Source organism: Cetorhinus maximus, unplaced genomic scaffold (genome assembly GCF_964194155.1).
Source record: "Cetorhinus maximus unplaced genomic scaffold, sCetMax3.hap1.1 HAP1_SCAFFOLD_257, whole genome shotgun sequence".
Lineage (NCBI taxonomy): Eukaryota > Metazoa > Chordata > Chondrichthyes > Lamniformes > Cetorhinidae > Cetorhinus > Cetorhinus maximus.
The window spans coordinates 88,442-107,693 of NW_027596217.1; the positions used below are offsets into that span (position 1 = coordinate 88,442).

The 19,252-nt window shown below is 52.9% G+C and overlaps 1 non-coding gene across 1 annotated transcript; it reads right to left on the reverse strand.

Moving 5' to 3' along the window:
* Nucleotides 1-182, reverse strand: LOC144673093 (U2 spliceosomal RNA). Its single transcript, XR_013574253.1, has one exon. It is a non-coding gene; the product is annotated as a U2 spliceosomal RNA (small nuclear RNA).
* Nucleotides 183-19,252: the final 19,070 nt, after the last annotated feature.

Sequence of the window (19,252 nt, forward strand, 5' to 3'; positions counted from 1 at the left end):
GGAGGGTGCACCTTTCCCAGAGATACTGCAATACCAGGCCGATGCGTGGAGTGGGCGGTGCAAGCCCCTATTCCATCTCCCTGCTCCAAAAATCAATTTAATATATGGTCCCCAGAGAAGGGACGTATCAGATATTAAACTGATAAGAACAGATTTTTATTTTTTTTTTTTTGCAAAAATATACTTTATTCATAAAATATCTTCAATCACATTCCAAACCATTTCAAAAACACCATTACAAGGGTACAATCCGGTTCAACTTTTACAAAATGTATCACCAGGTGCATCAGTACAAACAATATTACAATCATTTACAGCCTTTCATTTTGAGCTGTTCAGCCCGAGGGGCTCTAAACAGTTCCCAGTCTCTCGGTGCACTGTGGCAGAAAGGTCTTAGACAGCGACCCTTCCCCATTGCGCCTTTGCGGCAGCTGCCCCAAGCTTTAGTGCTGGAGTCCTGGACTTTGGATTGTGCCAGTCCGCAACAATCGGTCGGGGACAACTCTTTGGGCTGGAAGACCAACAAGTTTCGGGCAGACCAAAGCGCGTCTTTCACCGAGTTTATGATCCTCCAGCTGCAGTTGATATTTGTCTCAGTGTGTGTCCCTGGGAACAGCCCGTAGAGCACAGAGTCCTGTGTCACAGAACTGCTCGGGATGAACCTCGACAGCAACCACTGCATCTCTCTCCAGACTTTCTTTGCAAAGGCACAATCCACAAGGAGGTGAACAACGGTCTCTTCCCCACCACAGCCACCTCGAGGGCAACGTGCAGAGGGGGTGAGACTCCTGGTGTGTAGGAAGGATCTGACGGGGAGGGCCTTTCTCACCACCAGCCAAGCCACGTCTTGGTGCTTGTTGGAAAGTTCTGGCGATGAGGCATTCTGCCAAATGACTTTGACAGTCTGCTCGGGGAACCATCCCACAGGGTCCACCCTCTCCTTTTCCCTCAGGGCCTCTAGGACGTTACGTGCTGACCACTGCCTGATGGACTTGTGGTCAAAGGTGTTTTTCTGCATAAATGTTTCCACGAGGAACAGGTGGTACGGCACGGTCCAACTAGTTGGAGCGTTCCGCGGCAGCGTGGCCAGACCCATTCTTCACAACACCGGGGACAGGTAGAACCTCAGCACGTAGTGACACTTGGTGTTTGCGTACTGAGGGTCTACGCACCGCTTGATGCAGCCACACACAAAGGTGGCCATCAGTATGAGGGCGACGTTGGGCACGTTTTTTCCCCCTTTATCTAGAGGCTTGTACATCGCGTCCCTGCGGACATGATCCATTTTCGACCTCCAGATAAAGCGGAAGATGGCTCGAGTGATCGCCGTCACGCAGGAGTCTGGAATGGGCCAGACCTGCGCCACGTACAGCAACAGCGAGAGTGCCTCACGCCTGATGACCAGGTTCTTACCCGTAATGGAGAGGGAGCGCCACTCCCACATGCCCAGTTTCCTTTTCACCATAGCCACTCGCTCCTTCCAGTTTCTAACGCATGCCCTGGTCCCTCCGAACCATATCCCCAGCACCTTCAGGCCGTCAGCCCTGACAGTGAAGGGGAGAAAGGATCGGTCAGCCCAGTTCCCAAAGAACATGGTCTCGCTCTTCCCACGATTTACCTTGGCTCCCGAGGCCAGTTCGAACTGGTCACAGATGTGGATCAGCCTGCGCACCGACAGCAGATCCGAGCAAAAGGCGGCGACGTCGTCCATGTATAGGGAGGCTTTTACCTGAGTGCCTCCACTGCCTGGGATCGTCACTCCTCTTATGCCCGGATCCTTCCTGATGGACTCGGCAAAGGGTTCTATGCAACACACGAAAAGAACAGGCGAGAGAGGACAGCCCTGCCTGACTCCAGATTTAATCGGAAAGCTGTCTGTTTCCCACCCATTGACTGAGACTGCACTACTGATGTTAGTGTAGAGCAGTTGGATCCAATTTCGAATTCCCTCCCCAAACCCCATTTTGGAGAGCACATCCACCATGTAGGTGTGCGATATTCTGTCAAAGGCCTTCTCCTGATCCAAGCTGATGAGGCAGGTATCCACACCCCTGTCCTGTACATAGGCAATCGTATGCCTGAGCAGCGCGAGGCTGTCAGAGATCTTCCTGCCTGGCACAGTGCAGGTCTGGTCAGGGTGAATCACCAATTCCAGAGCGGATTTGACCCGATTGGCGATGACGTTGGACAGAATCTTATCATCCACATTCAACAGTGAAATGGGTCGCCAATTTCTAATTTCCTCCCTTTCCCCCTTGTGCTTGTAGATGAGAGTGATGATGCCTTTCCTCATGGATTCTGACATTCTACCGGCCAGGAGCATACTCTCGTACACTCCTAGCAGTTCTGGGCCGATCAAGTCCCACAGAGCCCAATACAACTCCGCCGGCAAGCCGTCGCTTCCGGGAGTTTTACTCTTCTCGAAGGACTCAAGGGCCTTAGTCAGTTCATCAGGAGTTAGCGGTTTGTCCAGGCTCTCCCGCGTACTGTCGTCTAAGACCTCCGTGATAGAGGACAGGAAGGACTGGGAGGCCGTGCAGTCCGTGGGCTTCACGTCATACAATCCGGCATAAAAGGATATGCTGATCCGCAAAATGTCGGACCGTAATGACTTTACTGAGCCGTCTTCTTCCTTCAGGCTGCTGATCACAGAGCTCTCTCTGTGTACCTTTTGGAAGAAGAAACGTGAGCACGTCTCATCCTGCTCCACGGAGCGGACTCTGGAACGGAAGATGATCTTGGAGGCCTCCGAGGCAAAGTGCGAGGCTTGCTGGCTCTTCACCTCCTGGAGCTCCTCCTTGACATCGACCCCCATCGACTGCAGCCGGAGCAGATTCTGCATGTTTTTCTGGAGTCGTGACTTTTCCCTCTGTTCCTTTCTAGCTTTCTGGGTGCCTTGGAGGATGAAAAACCTCTTGATGTTTCCCTTGATCGCTTCCCACCAGTGTGTCAGGGACTCAAAGAGGGGTTTCACGGTTTTCCAACCTTTGTAATCCCTCTTTAGCTCCTCAATGTTCTCTGTGGTCAGCAGTTCAACATTTAGCTTCCATGCCCCCTTGCCCACCCTCAGGTCCTTCTCCAAGTGGCAGTCCGCCAGAAGGAGGCAGTGGCCAGAGAAGAACTCCGTCATGACATCGGTGGATCTGACTGTGAATGCACGGGACACAAACAGGAAGTCTATCCTGGAACGAATGGACCCGTCTGGCCGCTAACACGTGTATCTACGCTGCGCTCCATCTGCAGGGTTGCTGAAGACGTCGTGCCGCTTGGCATCCTTAACTGTTTCCATCAGGGATCTGGACGTAGCGTCCAATCTGCTGTCGGCCCTGTTGGATTGTCCAGCCGCATCGATAATGCAGTTGAAGTCACCGCCCAGAATGACCGGCCTGGAGGTTGCCAGCAGCAGTGGGAGCTGCTGAAAAACATCGAGCCGCTCAGCCCCTTGTGCCGGGCCATACACGTTAATTAACCGGAGTGGAGCGTTCTTGTACATTACGTCTGCTATGAGGAGTTGCCCGCCCACCACCTCCTTAACCTCGGAGACGGTGAAGTTGCCTCCCTGCAGCAGAATACCCAGGCCGGAGGAACGAGAGTCGTTTCCGCCCGACCAGATCGATGGCCCATGGGACCACCATCGTGACCATTGCCTGTAGGAGCTGAGGTGCGGTATCGCACACTCCTGCAGAAACAACAGGTCAGCTTTGACCTTGGCTAGGTAGTCCAAGGTTGCAACACATCGCGTAGTAGATTTAATGCTATGCACATTTATGGATACAATCTTTAAACCCATTTTAAAGCATTTATTCTCCTACCAAACCCACTGTCTCTTAGAGTCCCAGACCTTTAGTCTGCTCCTTCATACCCGTAGTGAGCTCAAATTCCTTCACTTTGGATGGGGTGTGGTAGATCTCCTTGGCAGTGTTCTGCTCAGGTGGCATCTGGAGGTTCACGTAGAGAGCGGGTTTTGAGATGACCTTTGCTGGAGAAGCTTCTCCAAAACTCACCCCCTCTGGGGTGTTGCTGTTCCCGGCTTCCTGGAGCTGGGGTGCGATGATTACCTCACTGCTCCCAGTTCCAGGGGCTGTGGTGTACTGGCCTCCTCAGGTTGCAGGCAAAGTTGGGGTGCGCTGGTCTCCTTGTTGTCTCCAATGTTCTGGAGCTCGGGTGTCTCGTCCTCCAACGCCCTGGAGCTTTGCCGCCTCTTCTGTCGGTGCCGCCCTGGCACTTCTTCATCCGAAGAGCTGCTGCCCTTGTCATCCATGTCAGATGGGAGACGCCTCTTGCCGCTTTTCAGGGAAATGGCTTTGCTTCTTCTTTGCTCCTTCTTCCTTTTGGTGTTCTTCTCCATCCGCCACTCCCCCTGTTGCTTTTCCACTGCTGCCTCCTCCTCCATTGATTCGCTGTCCTGAGGACTGGGAGGTTCAGAGGGTAGTGCTGTTGATTGGCTCTCTGTTGCCTCAATCTCTTCCTCCACCTTGTCTCTCTCTGTGTCCTCCTTTGTCCCGTTGAGCTCCCTGGGGGCCTTGGTGGTTGGAGTGACACGAAACATTTCTTCTGCTTCCCCCTCGTTGGCTTTGGCTGCCTGTGCGTAAGTACGGCAGCGTTTGGGGCAGGTCCTGTAGAGGTGACCTGCCTCGCCACACAGGTTGCAGCACTTGGCCTGTTTGCAGTCTTTTGTCTGGTGCCCTTCCTGTTTGCAGATCTTGCAGAGGGAGGCGCTGCAGTTGGCCGCCACATGACCAGCCTTGCCGCATGAGCGACAATGCATGGGTTGCCCAGCGTAGACCAGGTAGCCACGGTTTCCCCCGATAGCGAAACTGGAAGGAGGGTGGTAAATGGCTCCCTTACCATCGGTCTTTAGCGTGACCTTAAACAGGCATTTGCCTGTCCAGATCCCCAACTCGTCTCGAATCTCGGTGCCGCTCCCCACCTTATGGACGCACCTGGTGAGGAAGGTGACCACGTCGGCGACAGGGACGAAGGGGTTGTACAGATGCACCATCACCACACGTTCCCGTTGCAACGGCAGAGAAATGAGCGGCTCCGCCGTCAGGATCATCATCTCCGGCAGGTCTCTCTTTTCCTCGAACACCCTCAGGAGCTGGACGCAGTCTGCCACCCGCTTGAACGTCACGTTGAAAAAACCAGCATTGGGGAAGCCCTGCAGGGATACGATCTCCGGAGCCTCTAAGCCGCACGCCTTCAACAGGATCCTCCTGGCGAAGAAGACCCGATCCATAGGTGATCCTCCTTCGCTGTCGTTCACCGTGACTCGGACAGTGATAGGTAACCCATGATATGGATTTCGATTGGTTATAGCCTTTGCTTCCCAACCTTGCCTTGGCAGGACCATGCCCATGGTCTCTCCCCTGCCAGATAAGAACAGATTTTTTTTTTTTTTTTTGTAAAAATATACTTTATTCATAAAATATCTTCAATCACATTCCAAACCATTTCAAAAACAACATTACAAGGGTACAATCCAGGTTAAATTTTTACAAAATGTATCACCAGGTGCATCAGTACAAACAATATTACAATCATTTACAGCCTTTCATTTTGATCTGTACAGCCCGAGGGGCTCTAAACAGTTCCCAGTCTCTCGGTGCGCTGTGGTAGAAAGGTCTTAGACAGCGACCCTTCCCCATTGCGCCTTTGAAGCAGCTGCCCCAAGCTTTAGTGCGTCCCTCAGCACGTAGTCCTGGACTTTGGATTGTGCCAGTCCGAAATAATCGGTCGGGGACAACTCTTTGTGCTGGAAGACCAACAAGTTTCGGGCAGACCAAAGCGCGTCTTTCACCGAGTTGATGATCCTCCAGCTGCAGTCGATGTTTGTCTCGGTGTGTGTCCCTGGGAACAGCCCGTAGAGCACAGAGTCCTGTGTCACAGAACTGCTCGGGATGAACCTCGACAGCAACCACTGCATCTCTCTCCAGACTTTCTTTGCAAAGGCACAATCCACAAGGAGGTGAACAACGGTCTCTTCCCCACCACAGCCACCTCGAGGGCAACGTGCAGAGGGGGTGAGCCTCCAGGCATGTAGGAAGGATCTGACGGGGAGGGCCTTTCTCACCACCAGCCAAGCTACGTCTTGGTGCTTGTTGGAAAGTTCTGGCGATGAGGCGTTCTGCCAAATGACTTTGACAGTCTGCTCGGGGAACCATCCCACAGGGTCCACCCTCTCCTTTTCCCTCAGGGCCTCTAGGACGTTACGTGCTGACCACTGCCTGATGGACTTGTGGTCAAAGGTGTTTTTCTGCATCAATTTTTCCACGAGGGACAGGTGGTACGGCACGGTCCAACTAGTTGGAGCGTTCCGCGGCAGCGTGGCCAGACCCATTCTTCGCAACAGCGGGGACAGGTAGAACCTCAGCACGTAGTGACACTTGGTGTTTGCGTACTGAGGGTCTACGCACCGCTTGATGCAGCCACACACAAAGGTGGCCATCAGTATGAGGGCGATGTTGGGCACGTTTTTTCCCCCTTTATCTAGAGGCTTGTACATCGCGTCCCTGCGGACACGATCCATTTTAGACCTCCAGATAAAGCGGAAGATGGCTCGAGTGATCGCCATCGCGCAGGAGTGTGGAATGGGCCAGACCTGCGCCACGTACAGCAACAGCGAGAGTACCTCACACCTGATGACCAGGTTCTTACCCGCAATGGAGAGGGAGCGTCGCTCCCACATGCCCAGTTTCCTTTTCACCATAGCCACTCGCTCCTTCCAGTTTCTAACGCATGCCCCGGTCCCTCCGAACCATATCCCCAGCACCTTCAGGCCGTCAGCCCTGACAGTGAAGGGGACAAAGGATCGGTCAGCCCAGTTCCCAAAGAACATGGCCTCGCTCTTCCCACGATTTAACTTGGCTCCCGAGGCCAGTTCGAACTGGTCGCAGACGTGCATCAGTCTGCGCACCGACAGCGGATCCGAGCAGAAAACGGCGACGTCGTCCATGTACAGGGAGGCTTTTACCTGAGTGCCTCCACTGCCTGGGATCGTCACTCCTCTTATGCCCGGATCCTTCCTGATGGACTCGGCAAAGGGTTCTATGCAGCACACGAAAAGGACAGGCGAGAGAGGACAGCCCTGCCTGACTCCAGATTTAATCGGAAAGCTATCTGTTTCCCACCCATTGATTGAGACTGCGCTACTGATGTTAGTGTAGAGCAGTTGGATCCAATTTCGAATTCCCTCCCCAAAGCCCATTTTGGAGAGCACATCCCCCATGTAGGTGTGCGATATTCTGTCAAAGGCCTTCTCCTGATCCAAGCTGATGAGGCAGGTATCCACACCCCTGTCCTGTACATAGGCAATCGTATCCCTGAGCAGCGCCAGGCTGTCAGAGATCTTCCTGCCTGGCACAGAGCAGGTCTGGTCAGGGTGAATCACCAATTCCAGAGCGGATTTGACCCGGTTGGCGATGACCTTGGACAGAATCTTATAGTCCACATTCAACAGTGAAATGGGTCGCCATTTTCTAATTTCCTCCCTTTCCCCCTTGTGCTTGTAGATGAGGGTGATGATGCCTTTCCTCATGGATTCTGACATGCTGCCGGCCAGGAGCATACTCTCGTACACTTCTAGCAGGTCTGGGCCGATCAAGTCCCACAGAGCCGAATACAACTCCGCCGGCAGGCCGTCGCTTCCGGGGGTTTTACTCTTCTCGAAGGACTCGAGGGCCTTAGTCAGTTCGTCAGGAGTTAGCGGTTTGTCTAGGCTCTCCCGCGTACTGTGGTCTAAGACCTCCGTGATAGAGGACAGGAAGGACTGGGAGGCCGTGCTGTCCGTGGGCTTCACGTCATACAGTCCGGCATAAAAGGATTTGCTGATCCTCAGAATGTCGGACCGTGATGACTTTACTGAGCCGTCTTCTTCCTTCAGGCTGCTGATCACAGAGCGCTCTCTGTGTACCTTTTGGAAGAAGAAACGTGAGCACGTCTCATCCTGCTCCACGGAGCGGACTCTGGAACGGAAGATGATCTTGGAGGCCTCCGAGGCAAAGTGCGAGGCTTGCTGGCCCTTCACCTCTTGGAGCTCCTCCTTGACATCGACCCCCATCGACTGCAGCCGGAGCAGATTCTGCATCTTTTCCTGGAGTCGGGACATTTCCCTCTGTTCCTTTCTAGCTTTCTGGGTGCCTTTGCGGATGAAAAACCTCTTGATGCTTCCCTTGATCACTTCCCACCAGTGTGTCAGGGACTCAAAGAGGGGTTTCACGGTTCTCCAACCTTTGTAATCCCTCTTGAGCTCCTCAATGTTCTCTGGGGTCAGCAGTTGCACATTTAGCTTCCATGCCCCCCTGCCCACCCTCAGGTCTTCCTCCAAGTGGCAGTCCGCCAGTAGGAGGCAGTGGTCAGAGAAGAACACCGGCTTGACCTCGGTGGATCTGACTGTGAATGCACGGGACACAAACAGGAAGTCTATCCTGGAACGAATGGACCCGTCTGGCCGCGACCAGGTGTATCTACGCTGCGCTCCGTCTGCAGGGTTGCTGAAGACGTCGTGCAGCTTGGCATCCTTAACTGTTTCCATCAGGGATCTGGACGTAGCGTCCAATCTGCTTCCGGCCCTGCCGGATCGTCCAGCCGCATCGATGATGCAGTTGAAGTCCCCGCCCAGAATGACCGGCCTGGAGGTCGCCAGCAGCAGTGGGAGCTGCTGAAAAACCTCCAGCCGCTCAGCCCCTTGTGCCGGGCCATACACGTTAATTAACCGGAGTGGAGCGTTCTTGTACATTACGTCTGCTACAAGGAGTCGCCCGCCCACCACCTGCTTGACCTCGGAGACGGTGAAGTTGCCTCCCCGCAGCAGAATACCCAGGCCGGAGGAACGAGAGTCGTTTCCGCCCGACCAGATCGATGGCCCGTGGGACCACCATCGTGACCATTGCCTGTAGGAGCTGAGGTGCGGTATCGCACACTCCTGCAGAAACAACAGGTCAGCTTTGACCTTGGCTAGGTAGTCCAAGGTCGCAACACATCGCGTAGTAGATTTAATGCTACGCACATTTATGGATACAATCTTTAAACCCATTTTAAAGCATTTATTCTCCTACCAAACCCACTGTCTCTGAGAGTCCCAGACCTTTAGTCTGCTCCTTCATACCCGTAGTGAGCTCAAATTCCTTCACTTTGGATGGGCTGAGGTAGATCTCCTTGGCCGTGTTCTGCTCCAGTGGCATCTGGAGGTTCACGTAGAGAGCGGGTTTTGAGATGACCTTTGCTGGAGAAGCTTCTCCAAAACTCACCCCCTCTGGGGTGTTGCTGTTCCCGGCTTCCTGGAGCTGGGGTGCGATGATTGCCTCACTGCTCCCAGATTCCAGGGGCTGTGGTGCACTGGCCTCCTCAGGTTGCAGGCAAAGTTGGGGTGCGCTGGTCTCCTTGTTGTCTCCAATTTTCTGGAGCTCGGGTGTCTCGTCCTCCAACGCCCTGGAGCTTTGCCGCCTCTTCTGTCGGTGCCGCTCTGGCACTTCATCATCCGAAGAGCTGCTGCCCTTGTCATCCGTGTCGGATGTGAGACGCCTCTTGCCGCTTCTCTGGGAAACGCCTTTGCTTCTTCTTCGCTCCCTCTTACTTTTCTTGTTCTTCACCGTCCGCCACTCCCCCTGCTGCTTTTCCACTGCTGCCTCCTCCTCCATTGATTCCTGAGGACTGGGAGGTTCAGGGGGTAGTGCTGTTGATTGGCTCTCTGTTGCCTCAATCTCTTTCTCCACCTTGTCTCTCTCTGTGTCCTCCTTTGTCCCGTTGAGCTCCCTGGGGGCCTTGGTGGTTGGAGTGACACGAAACATTTCTTCTGCTTCCCCCTGGTCGGCTTTGGCTGCCTGTGCGTAAGTACGGCAGCGTTTGGGGCAGGTCCTGTAGAGGTGACTTGCCTCGCCACACAGGTTGCAGCACTTGGCCTGTTTGCAGTCTTTTGTCTGGTGCCCTTCCTGTTTGCAGATCTTGCAGAGGGAGGCGCTGCAGTTGGCCGCCACATGACCAGCCTTGCCGCATGAGCGACAATGCTTGGGTTGCCCAGCGTAGACCAGGTAGCCCCGGTTTCCCCCGATAGCGAAACTGGAGGGAGGGTGGAAAATGGCTCCCTTACCATCGGTCTTTAGCGTGACCTTAAACAGGCGTTTGCCTGTCCAGATCCCCAAGTCGTCTCGAATCTCGGTGCCGCTCCCCACCTTATCGAAGTACCTGGTGAGGAAGGTGACCACGTCGGCGACAGGGACGAAGGGGTTGTACACATGCACCATCACCTCACGTTCCCGTTGCAACGGCAGAGAAAAGTGCGGCTCCGCCGTCAGGATCTTCATCTCCGGCAGGTCTCTCTTCTCCTCGAACACCCTCAGGAGCCGGACGCAGTCTGCCACCCGCTTGAACGTCACGTCAAAATATCCGCCTTTGCGGGAGTCGTGCAGGGTGAAGATCTCCGTAGCTTGAAAGCCGCACGCCTTCAACAGGATCCTCCTGGTGAAGAAGCCCCGATCCATAGGTGATCCTCCTTCGCTGTGGTTCACCGTGACTCGGACGGTGATAGGTAACCCACGGTATGGATTTGGATTGCGATTGGTTATCGCCCTTCCATCCCGACCTTGCCTTGGCAGGACCATGGTGTCGCCCCTGCAACACTACACTTGATCTTAGCCAAAAGGCGCTAAGCACTGACTTTTTTTTTTGTAAAAATATACTTTATTCATAAAAATCTTCAATCACATTCAAAACCATTTCAAAAACAACATTACAAGGGTACAATCCAGGTTAAACTTTTACAAAATGTATCACCAGGTGCATCAGTACAAACAATATTACAGTCATTTACAGCCTTTCATTTTGATCTGTACAGCCCGAGGGGCTCTAAACAGTTCCCAGTCTCTCGGTGCGCTGTGGTAGAAAGGTCTTAGACAGCGACCCTTCCCCATTGCGCCTTTGCGGCAGCTGCCCCAAGCTTTAGTGCGTCCCTCAGCACGTAGTCCTGGACTTTGGATTGTGCCAGTCCGCAACAATCGGTCGGGGACAACTCTTTGTGCTGGAAGACCAACAAGTTTCGGGCAGACCAAAGCGCCTCTTTCACCGAGTTGATGATCCTCCAGCTGCAGTTGATGTTTGTCTCGGTGTGTGTCCCTGGGAACAGCCCGAAGAGCACAGAGTCCTGTGTCACAGAACTGCTCGGGATGAACCTCGACAGCAACCACTGCATCTCTCTCCAGACTTTCTTTGCAAAGGCACAATCCACAAGGAGGTGAACAACGGTCTCTTCCCCACCACAGCCACCTCGAGGGCATCGTGCAGAGGGGGTGAGACTCCTGGCGTGTAGGAAGGATCTGACGGGGAGGGCCTTTCTCACCACCAGCCAAGCTACGTCTTGGTGCTTGTTGGAAAGTTCTGGCGATGAGGCATTCTGCCAAATGACTTTGACAGTCTGCTCGGGGAACCATCCCACAGGGTCCACCCTCTCCTTATCCCTCAGGGCCTCTAGGACGTTACGTGCTGACCACTGCCTGATGGACTTGTGGTCAAAGGTGTTTTTCTGCATAAATTTTTCCACCAGGGACAGGTGGTACGGCACGGTCCAACTACTTGGAGCGTTCCGCGGCAGCGTGGCCAGACCCATCCTTCGCAACACCGGGGACAGGTAGAACCTCAGCACGTAGTGACACTTGGTGTTTGCGTACTGAGGGTCTACGCACCGCTTGATGCAGCCACACACAAAGGTGGCCATCAGTATGAGGGCGATGTTGGGCACGTTTTTTCCCCCTTTATCTAGAGGCTTGTACATCGCGTCCCTGCAGACACGATCCATTTTCGACCTCCAGATAAAGCGGAAGATGGCTCGAGTGATCGCCATCGCGCAGGAGTGTGGAATGGGCCAGACCTGCGCCACGTACAGCAACAGCGCGAGTACCTCACACCTGATGACCAGGTTCTTACCCGCAATGGAGAGGGAGCGTCGCTCCCACATGCCCAGTTTCCTTTTCACCATAGCCACTCGCTCCTTCCAGTTTCTAACGCATGCCCCGGTCCCTCCGAACCATATCCCCAGCACCTTCAGGCCGTCAGCCCTGACAGTGAAGGGGACAAAGGATCGGTCAGCCCAGTTCCCAAAGAACATGGCTCGGCGCTAAGCACTGACTTTTTTTTTTTGTAAAAATATACTTTATTCATAAAAATCTTCAATCACATTCAAAACCATTTCAAAAACAACATTACAAGGGTACAATCCAGGTTAAACTTTTACAAAATGTATCACCAGGTGCATCAGTACAAACAATATTACAGTCATTTACAGCCTTTCATTTTGATCTGTACAGCCCGAGGGGCTCTAAACAGTTCTCAGTCTCTCGGTGCGCTGTGGTAGAAAGGTCTTAGACAGCGACCCTTCCCCATTGCGCCTTTGCGGCAGCTGCCCCAAGCTTTAGTGCGTCCCTCAGCACGTAGTCCTGGACTTTGGATTGTGCCAGTCCGCAACAATCGGTCGGGGACAACTCTTTGTGCTGGAAGACCAACAAGTTTCGGGCAGACCAAAGCGCGTCTTTCACCGAGTTGATGATCCTCCAGCTGCAGTTGATGTTTGTCTCGGTGTGTGTCCCTGGGAACAGCCCGTAGAGCACAGAGTCCTGTGTCACAGAACTGCTCGGGATGAACCTCGACAGCAACCACTGCATCTCTCTCCAGACTTTCTTTGCAAAGGCACAATCCACAAGGAGGTGAACAACGGTCTCTTCCCCACCACAGCCACCTCGAGGGCATCGTGCAGAGGGGGTGAGACTCCTGGCGTGTAGGAAGGATCTGACGGGGAGGGCCTTTCTCACCACCAGCCAAGCTACGTCTTGGTGCTTGTTGGAAAGTTCTGGCGATGAGGCATTCTGCCAAATGACTTTGACAGTCTGCTCGGGGAACCATCCCACAGGGTCCACCCTCTCCTTATCCCTCAGGGCCTCTAGGACGTTACGTGCTGACCACTGCCTGATGGACTTGTGGTCAAAGGTGTTTTTCTGCATAAATTTTTCCACCAGGGACAGGTGGTACGGCGCGGTCCAACTACTTGGAGCGTTCCGCGGCAGCGTGGCCAGACCCATCCTTCGCAACACCGGGGACAGGTAGAACCTCAGCACGTAGTGACACTTGGTGTTTGCGTACTGAGGGTCTACGCACCGCTTGATGCAGCCGCACACAAAGGTGGCCATCAGTATGAGGGCGATGTTGGGCACGTTTTTTCCCCCTTTATCTAGAGGCTTGTACATCGCGTCCCTGCAGACACGATCCATTTTCGACCTCCAGATAAAGCGGAAGATGGCTCGAGTGATCGCCATCGCGCAGGAGTGTGGAATGGGCCAGACCTGCGCCACGTACAGCAACAGCGAGAGTACCTCACACCTGATGACCAGGTTCTTACCCGCAATGGAGAGGGAGCGTCGCTCCCACATGCCCAGTTTCCTTTTCACCATAGCCACTCGCTCCTTCCAGTTTCTAACGCATGCCCCGGTCCCTCCGAACCATATCCCCAGCACCTTCAGGCCGTCAGCCCTGACAGTGAAGGGGACAAAGGATCGGTCAGCCCAGTTCCCAAAGAACATGGCCTCGCTCTTCCCACGATTTACCTTGGCTCCCGAGGCCAGTTCGAACTGGTCGCAGATGTGCATCAGTCTGCGCACCGACAGCGGATCCGAGCAGAAGACGGCGACGTCGTCCATGTACAGGGAGGCTTTTACCTGAGTGCCTCCACTGCCTGGGATCGTCACTCCTCTTATGCCCGGATCCTTCCTGATGGACTCGGCAAAGGGTTCTATGCAGCACACAAAAAGGACAGGCGAGAGAGGGCAGCCCTGCCTGACTCCAGATTTAATCGGAAAGCTATCTGTTTCCCACCCATTGATTGAGACTGCGCTACTGATGTTAGTGTAGAGCAGTTGGATCCAATTTCGAATTCCCTCCCCAAACCCCATTTTGGAGAGCACATCCCCCATGTAGGTGTGCGATATTCTGTCAAAGGCCTTCTCCTGATCCAAGCTGATGAGGCAGGTATCCACACCCCTGTCCTGTACATAGGCAATCGTATCCCTGAGCAGCGCCAGGCTGTCAGAGATCTTCCTGCCTGGCACAGAGCAGGTCTGGTCAGGGTGAATCACCAATTCCAGAGCGGATTTGACCCGGTTGGCGATGACCTTGGACAGAATCTTATAGTCCATATTCAACAGTGAAATGGGTCGCCAATTTCTAATTTCCTCCCTTTCCCCCTTGTGCTTGTAGATGAGGGTGATGATGCCTTTCCTCATGGATTCTGACATGCTGCCGGCCAGGAGCATACTCTCGTACACTTCTAGCAGGTCTGGGCCGATCAAGTCCCACAGAGCCGAATACAACTCCGCCGGCAGGCCGTCGCTTCCGGGGGTTTTACTCTTCTCGAAGGACTCGAGGGCCTTAGTCAGTTCGTCAGGAGTTAGCGGTTTGTCTAGGCTCTCCCGCGTACTGTGGTCTAGGACCTCCGTGATAGAGGACAGGAAGGACTGGGAGGCCGTGCTGTCCGTGGGCTTCACGTCATACAGTCCGGCATAAAAGGATTTGCTGATTCTCAGAATGTCGGACCGTGATGACTTTACTGAGCCGTCTTCTTCCTTCAGGCTGCTGATCACAGAGCGCTCTCTGTGTACCTTTTGGAAGAAGAAACGTGAGCACGTCTCATCCTGCTCCACGGAGCGGACTCTGGAACGGAAGATGATCTTGGAGGCCTCCGAGGCAAAGTGCGAGGCTTGCTGGCCCTTCACCTCTTGGAGCTCCTCCTTGACATCGACCCCCATCGACTGCAGCCGGAGCAGATTCTGCATCTTTTCCTGGAGTCGGGACATTTCCCTCTGTTCCTTTCTAGCTTTCTGGGTGCCTTTGAGGATGAAAAACCTCTTGATGCTTCCCTTGATCACTTCCCACCAGTGTGTCAGGGACTCAAAGAGGGGTTTCACGGTTCTCCAACCTTTGTAATCCCTCTTGAGCTCCTCAATGTTCTCTGGGGTCAGCAGTTGCACATTTAGCTTCCATGCCCCCCTGCCCACCCTCAGGTCTTCCTCCAAGTGGCAGTCCGCCAGTAGGAGGCAGTGGTCAGAGAAGAACACCGGCTTGACCTCGGTGGATCTGACTGTGAATGCACGGGACACAAACAGGAAGTCTATCCTGGAACGAATGGACCCGTCTGGCCGCGACCAGGTGTATCTACGCTGCGCTCCGTCTGCAGGGTTGCTGAAGACGTCGTGCAGCTTGGCATCCTTAACTGTTTCCATCAGGGATCTGGACGTAGCGTCCAATCTGCTTCCGGCCCTGCCGGATCGTCCAGCCGCATCGATGATGCAGTTGAAGTCCCCGCCCAGAATGACCGGCCTGGAGGTCGCCAGCAGCAGTGGGAGCTGCTGAAAAACCTCCAGCCGCTCAGCCCCTTGTGCCGGGCCGTACACGTTAATTAACCGGAGTGGAGCGTTCTTGTACATTACGTCTGCTACCAGGAGTCGCCCGCCCACCACCTCCTTGACCTCGGAGACGGTGAAGTTGCCTCCCCGCAGCAGAATACCCAGGCCGGAGGAACGAGAGTCGTTTCCGCCCGACCAGATCGATGGCCCGTGGGACCACCATCGTGACCATTGCCTGTAGGAGCTGAGGTGCGGTATCGCACACTCCTGCAGAAACAACAGGTCAGCTTTGACCTTGGCTAGGTAGTCCAAGGTCGCAACACATCGCGTAGTAGATTTAATGCTACGCACATTTATGGATACAATCTTTAAACCCATTTTAAAGCATTTATTCTCCTACCAAACCCACTGTCTCTGAGAGTCCCAGACCTTTAGTCTGCTCCTTCATACCCGTAGTGAGCTCAAATTCCTTCACTTTGGATGGGCTGAGGTAGATCTCCTTGGCCGTGTTCTGCTCCAGTGGCATCTGGAGGTTCACGTAGTGAGCGGATTTTGAGATGACCTTTGCTGGAGAAGCTTCTCCAAAACTCACCCCCTCTGGGGGGTTGCTGTTCCCGGCTTCCTGGAGCTGGGGTGCGATGATTGCCTCACTGCTCCCAGATTCCAGGGGCTGTGGTGCACTGGCCTCCTCAGGTTGCAGGCCAAGTTGGGGTGCGCTGGTCTCCTTGTTGTCTCCAATTTTCTGGAGCTCGGGTGTCTCGTCCTCCAACGCCCTGGAGCTTTGCCGCCTCTTCTGTCGGTGCCGCTCTGGCCTAAGCACTGACGCTTTCACTGTTGGCATATTTGTCCCGGGATTTCTAATTGGAACAGAAGGTTAATTTACAAAAGTTGCCTTTGTTCTCTCTCTTTTTCAGTGAGACTGCATCAGAGTTATGTAGATCGGCAGTATTCCACCAATCAGGTGGGAGAGGGTTGGGCCTATCCACATGGACGTCAGTGTCACAGGCTGCTGTGGAAGAAGCTTTTGAAAGCAGTTGCGTGTCTTGCTGGGCGTGAGTGACAATGCACAAGCAAGTGTGCAGAGCTGCACTCGTAGAATGCTAGATTGGTTAGAGCACAAAAGGAGGCTATTCCCCCTGTTGTGCCTGAGCTAGCTCTCTGCAAAGAGCAACTCCCCTAGTGCCACTCACCTGTCTTTCCCCCGTAGCCCTGCAAATATTTTCTCTTCAGATAATTATCCGATTCTCTTTTGAAAGCCACTCTTGAAAGTGCCCCCAGCACACTCTCAGGCAGTGCATTGCAGATTCTAACCACTCGCTGCGCAAGAAGGTTTCTCCTCATGTCGCCTTGGTTCTTTTGCCATTCACCTTAACTGGGCGTCCTCCATGTTGCGTTTTCCACCTTACGCAAACACACCGACGACACAAAGAGGATTGCTAACTCAATTCTTTGATTTGAAGAGATGAAACGTATACAACAATATCTGGGTCTCCAGGACAGCTCCTATCATCGGCCCGATAATTATACATGAGTATAAGACCATAAGACATAGGAGCAGAAATTAGGCCGTTCGGCCCATTGAGTCTGCTCCGCCATTCAATCGTGGCTAATAAGTTTCTCAACCCCATTCTCCCGCCTTTGCCCCGTAACCTTTGACCCCCTTACCAATCAAGAACCTATTTATCCCTTACCAATCAAGAACCTATCTATCTCAGTCTGAAATTTAAATACACTCAATGACCTGGCCTCCACAGCCTTCTGTGGCAATGAATTCCATAGATTCACTACTCTCTGGCTAAAGAAGTTTCTCCTCATCTCTGTTCTAAACAGTCTTCCCTTTACTCTGAGACTGTGTCCTCGGGTCCTGGTCTCTCCTACTAATGGAAACATCTTCCCCACGTCCACTCTATCCAGGCCTTTCAGTATTCTGTAAGTTTCAATCAAATCTCCCCTCATCCTTCTAAACTCCATCGAGTATAGACCCAGAGCCCTCAAGCGTTCCTCATATGTTAAGCCTTTCATTCCTGGGATCGTTCTCGTGAACCTCCTCTGGACCCTCTCCAGGGCCAACACATCCTTCCTGAGGTACAGGGCCCAAAATTGCTCACAATATTCTAAATGTGGTCTGACCAGAGCCTAATAAAGCCTCAGCAGCACATCCATGCTTTTATATTCTAGTCCTCTCAAAAAAAATGCCAACATTGCATTTGCCTTCCTAACTACCGCCTTAACCTGCAAGTAAACCTTAAGATAATCCTGGACTGGGACTCCCAAGTCCCTTTGCACTCTAGATTTCTGAATTCTCTCCCCATTTAGAAATTAGTCTATGCCTCTATTCTTCCAACCAAAGTGCATGACCTCACATTTCCCCACATCGGCCACTGTCTTTGCCAATTCTCCTAACCTGTCCAAATCCTTCTGCAGCCTTCACGTCTCCTCAATACTACCTGTCCATCCACCTATCTTTGTATCATCTGCAAACATAGCCAGAATGCACTCAGTTCCTTCGTCTAGATCATTAATGTATAAAGTGAAAAGTTGTGTTCCCAACACTGACCCCTGCGGAACTCCACTAGTCACCGGCCGCCATCCTGAGAAGGACCCCCTTATCCCCACTCTCTGCCTCCTGCCAGACACCCATTCTCTGCCTCCTGCCAGACCCCCTTATCACCACTCTCTGCCTCCAGCCAGACAGTACCTTCCCTCTAACACCATGGGCTCTTATCTTACTGAGCAGCCTCCTGTGCGGCACCTTGTCAAAGGCCTTCTGGAAATCCAAGCAGATAACTTCCATTGGCTCTCCTTTGTCTAATCTACTCGTTACCTCCTCAAAGAATTCTAACAGATTTGTCAGGCATGACCTCCCCTTGATGAAACCATGCTGACTTTGCCCTATATTACCATGCACTTTCAAGTATTCTGAAATCTCATCCTTAATAATGGCCTCTAAAATCTTACCAACGACCGAGGTCAGGCTAATCGGCCTGTAATTTACCATCTTTTGCCTCACTCCCTTCTGAAACAGGGGGTTACATTAGCGATTTTCCAGTCCTCTGGGACACACCCTGACTCCAGTGATTGCTGAAAGATCACCACTAACACCTCCACTATCTCCTCAGCTATCTCCTTCAGAACTCTGGGGTGTAATCCTTCGGGTCCAGGTGATTTATCCACCTCAGACCTTTCAGTTTTCCTAGCACCTTTTCCTTGGTCACAGCCTGCCTAGCGATGCACAGCAATTTTACATACGCTCCTTAAAGGTATACCACAACATCTCCAAGCTGTACCCTTAAATAATAAGAACTATTTACATGACAACAAATTGCTCTTCTGTGTTTGAACCTACAATTGTACAAAGTGATCACCTTATGAGTCTCTGGGACGGAATGGTGGTTCGTCAATACTGTGAAGTTGGTTTGAGATTGCTGCACGTTCTCACAATTCTGGTTGTCTGTAGGAGTGTAGCACTGGGATCGTGTCTTAGATCGCGTTCTGCTTGCCATGGTGTTTATTGTTCTGGTACATCCCTGATTCGCCATGGGTTTCTTCACAATGGGTGCTCGTACTTGATCTGATCATGGTTGTGGACAGATGCTGCTGATTTCTGCTGGATTTCATGTTCCATCGGTTGGGTGTTGTAGTCATACCTTTTGCCCAAAGTTTAAGTTGGATGATTCTGAATCGTAAATGCTGCATGTGTGCTTTACACCCTGCCCCTTTCAGTTTTCAAGGTCAGAAATTCTGAGAATAGGTGTGGGACTTCCGGAGCCAGCTCCCGCCACCGAGTGTCCCTGACTCCATAATCCAGCCATACATAAGGTGTAAACCAAATCAGTTTCTTCCAATACTGTTTGTTGCTCAATACATTGACA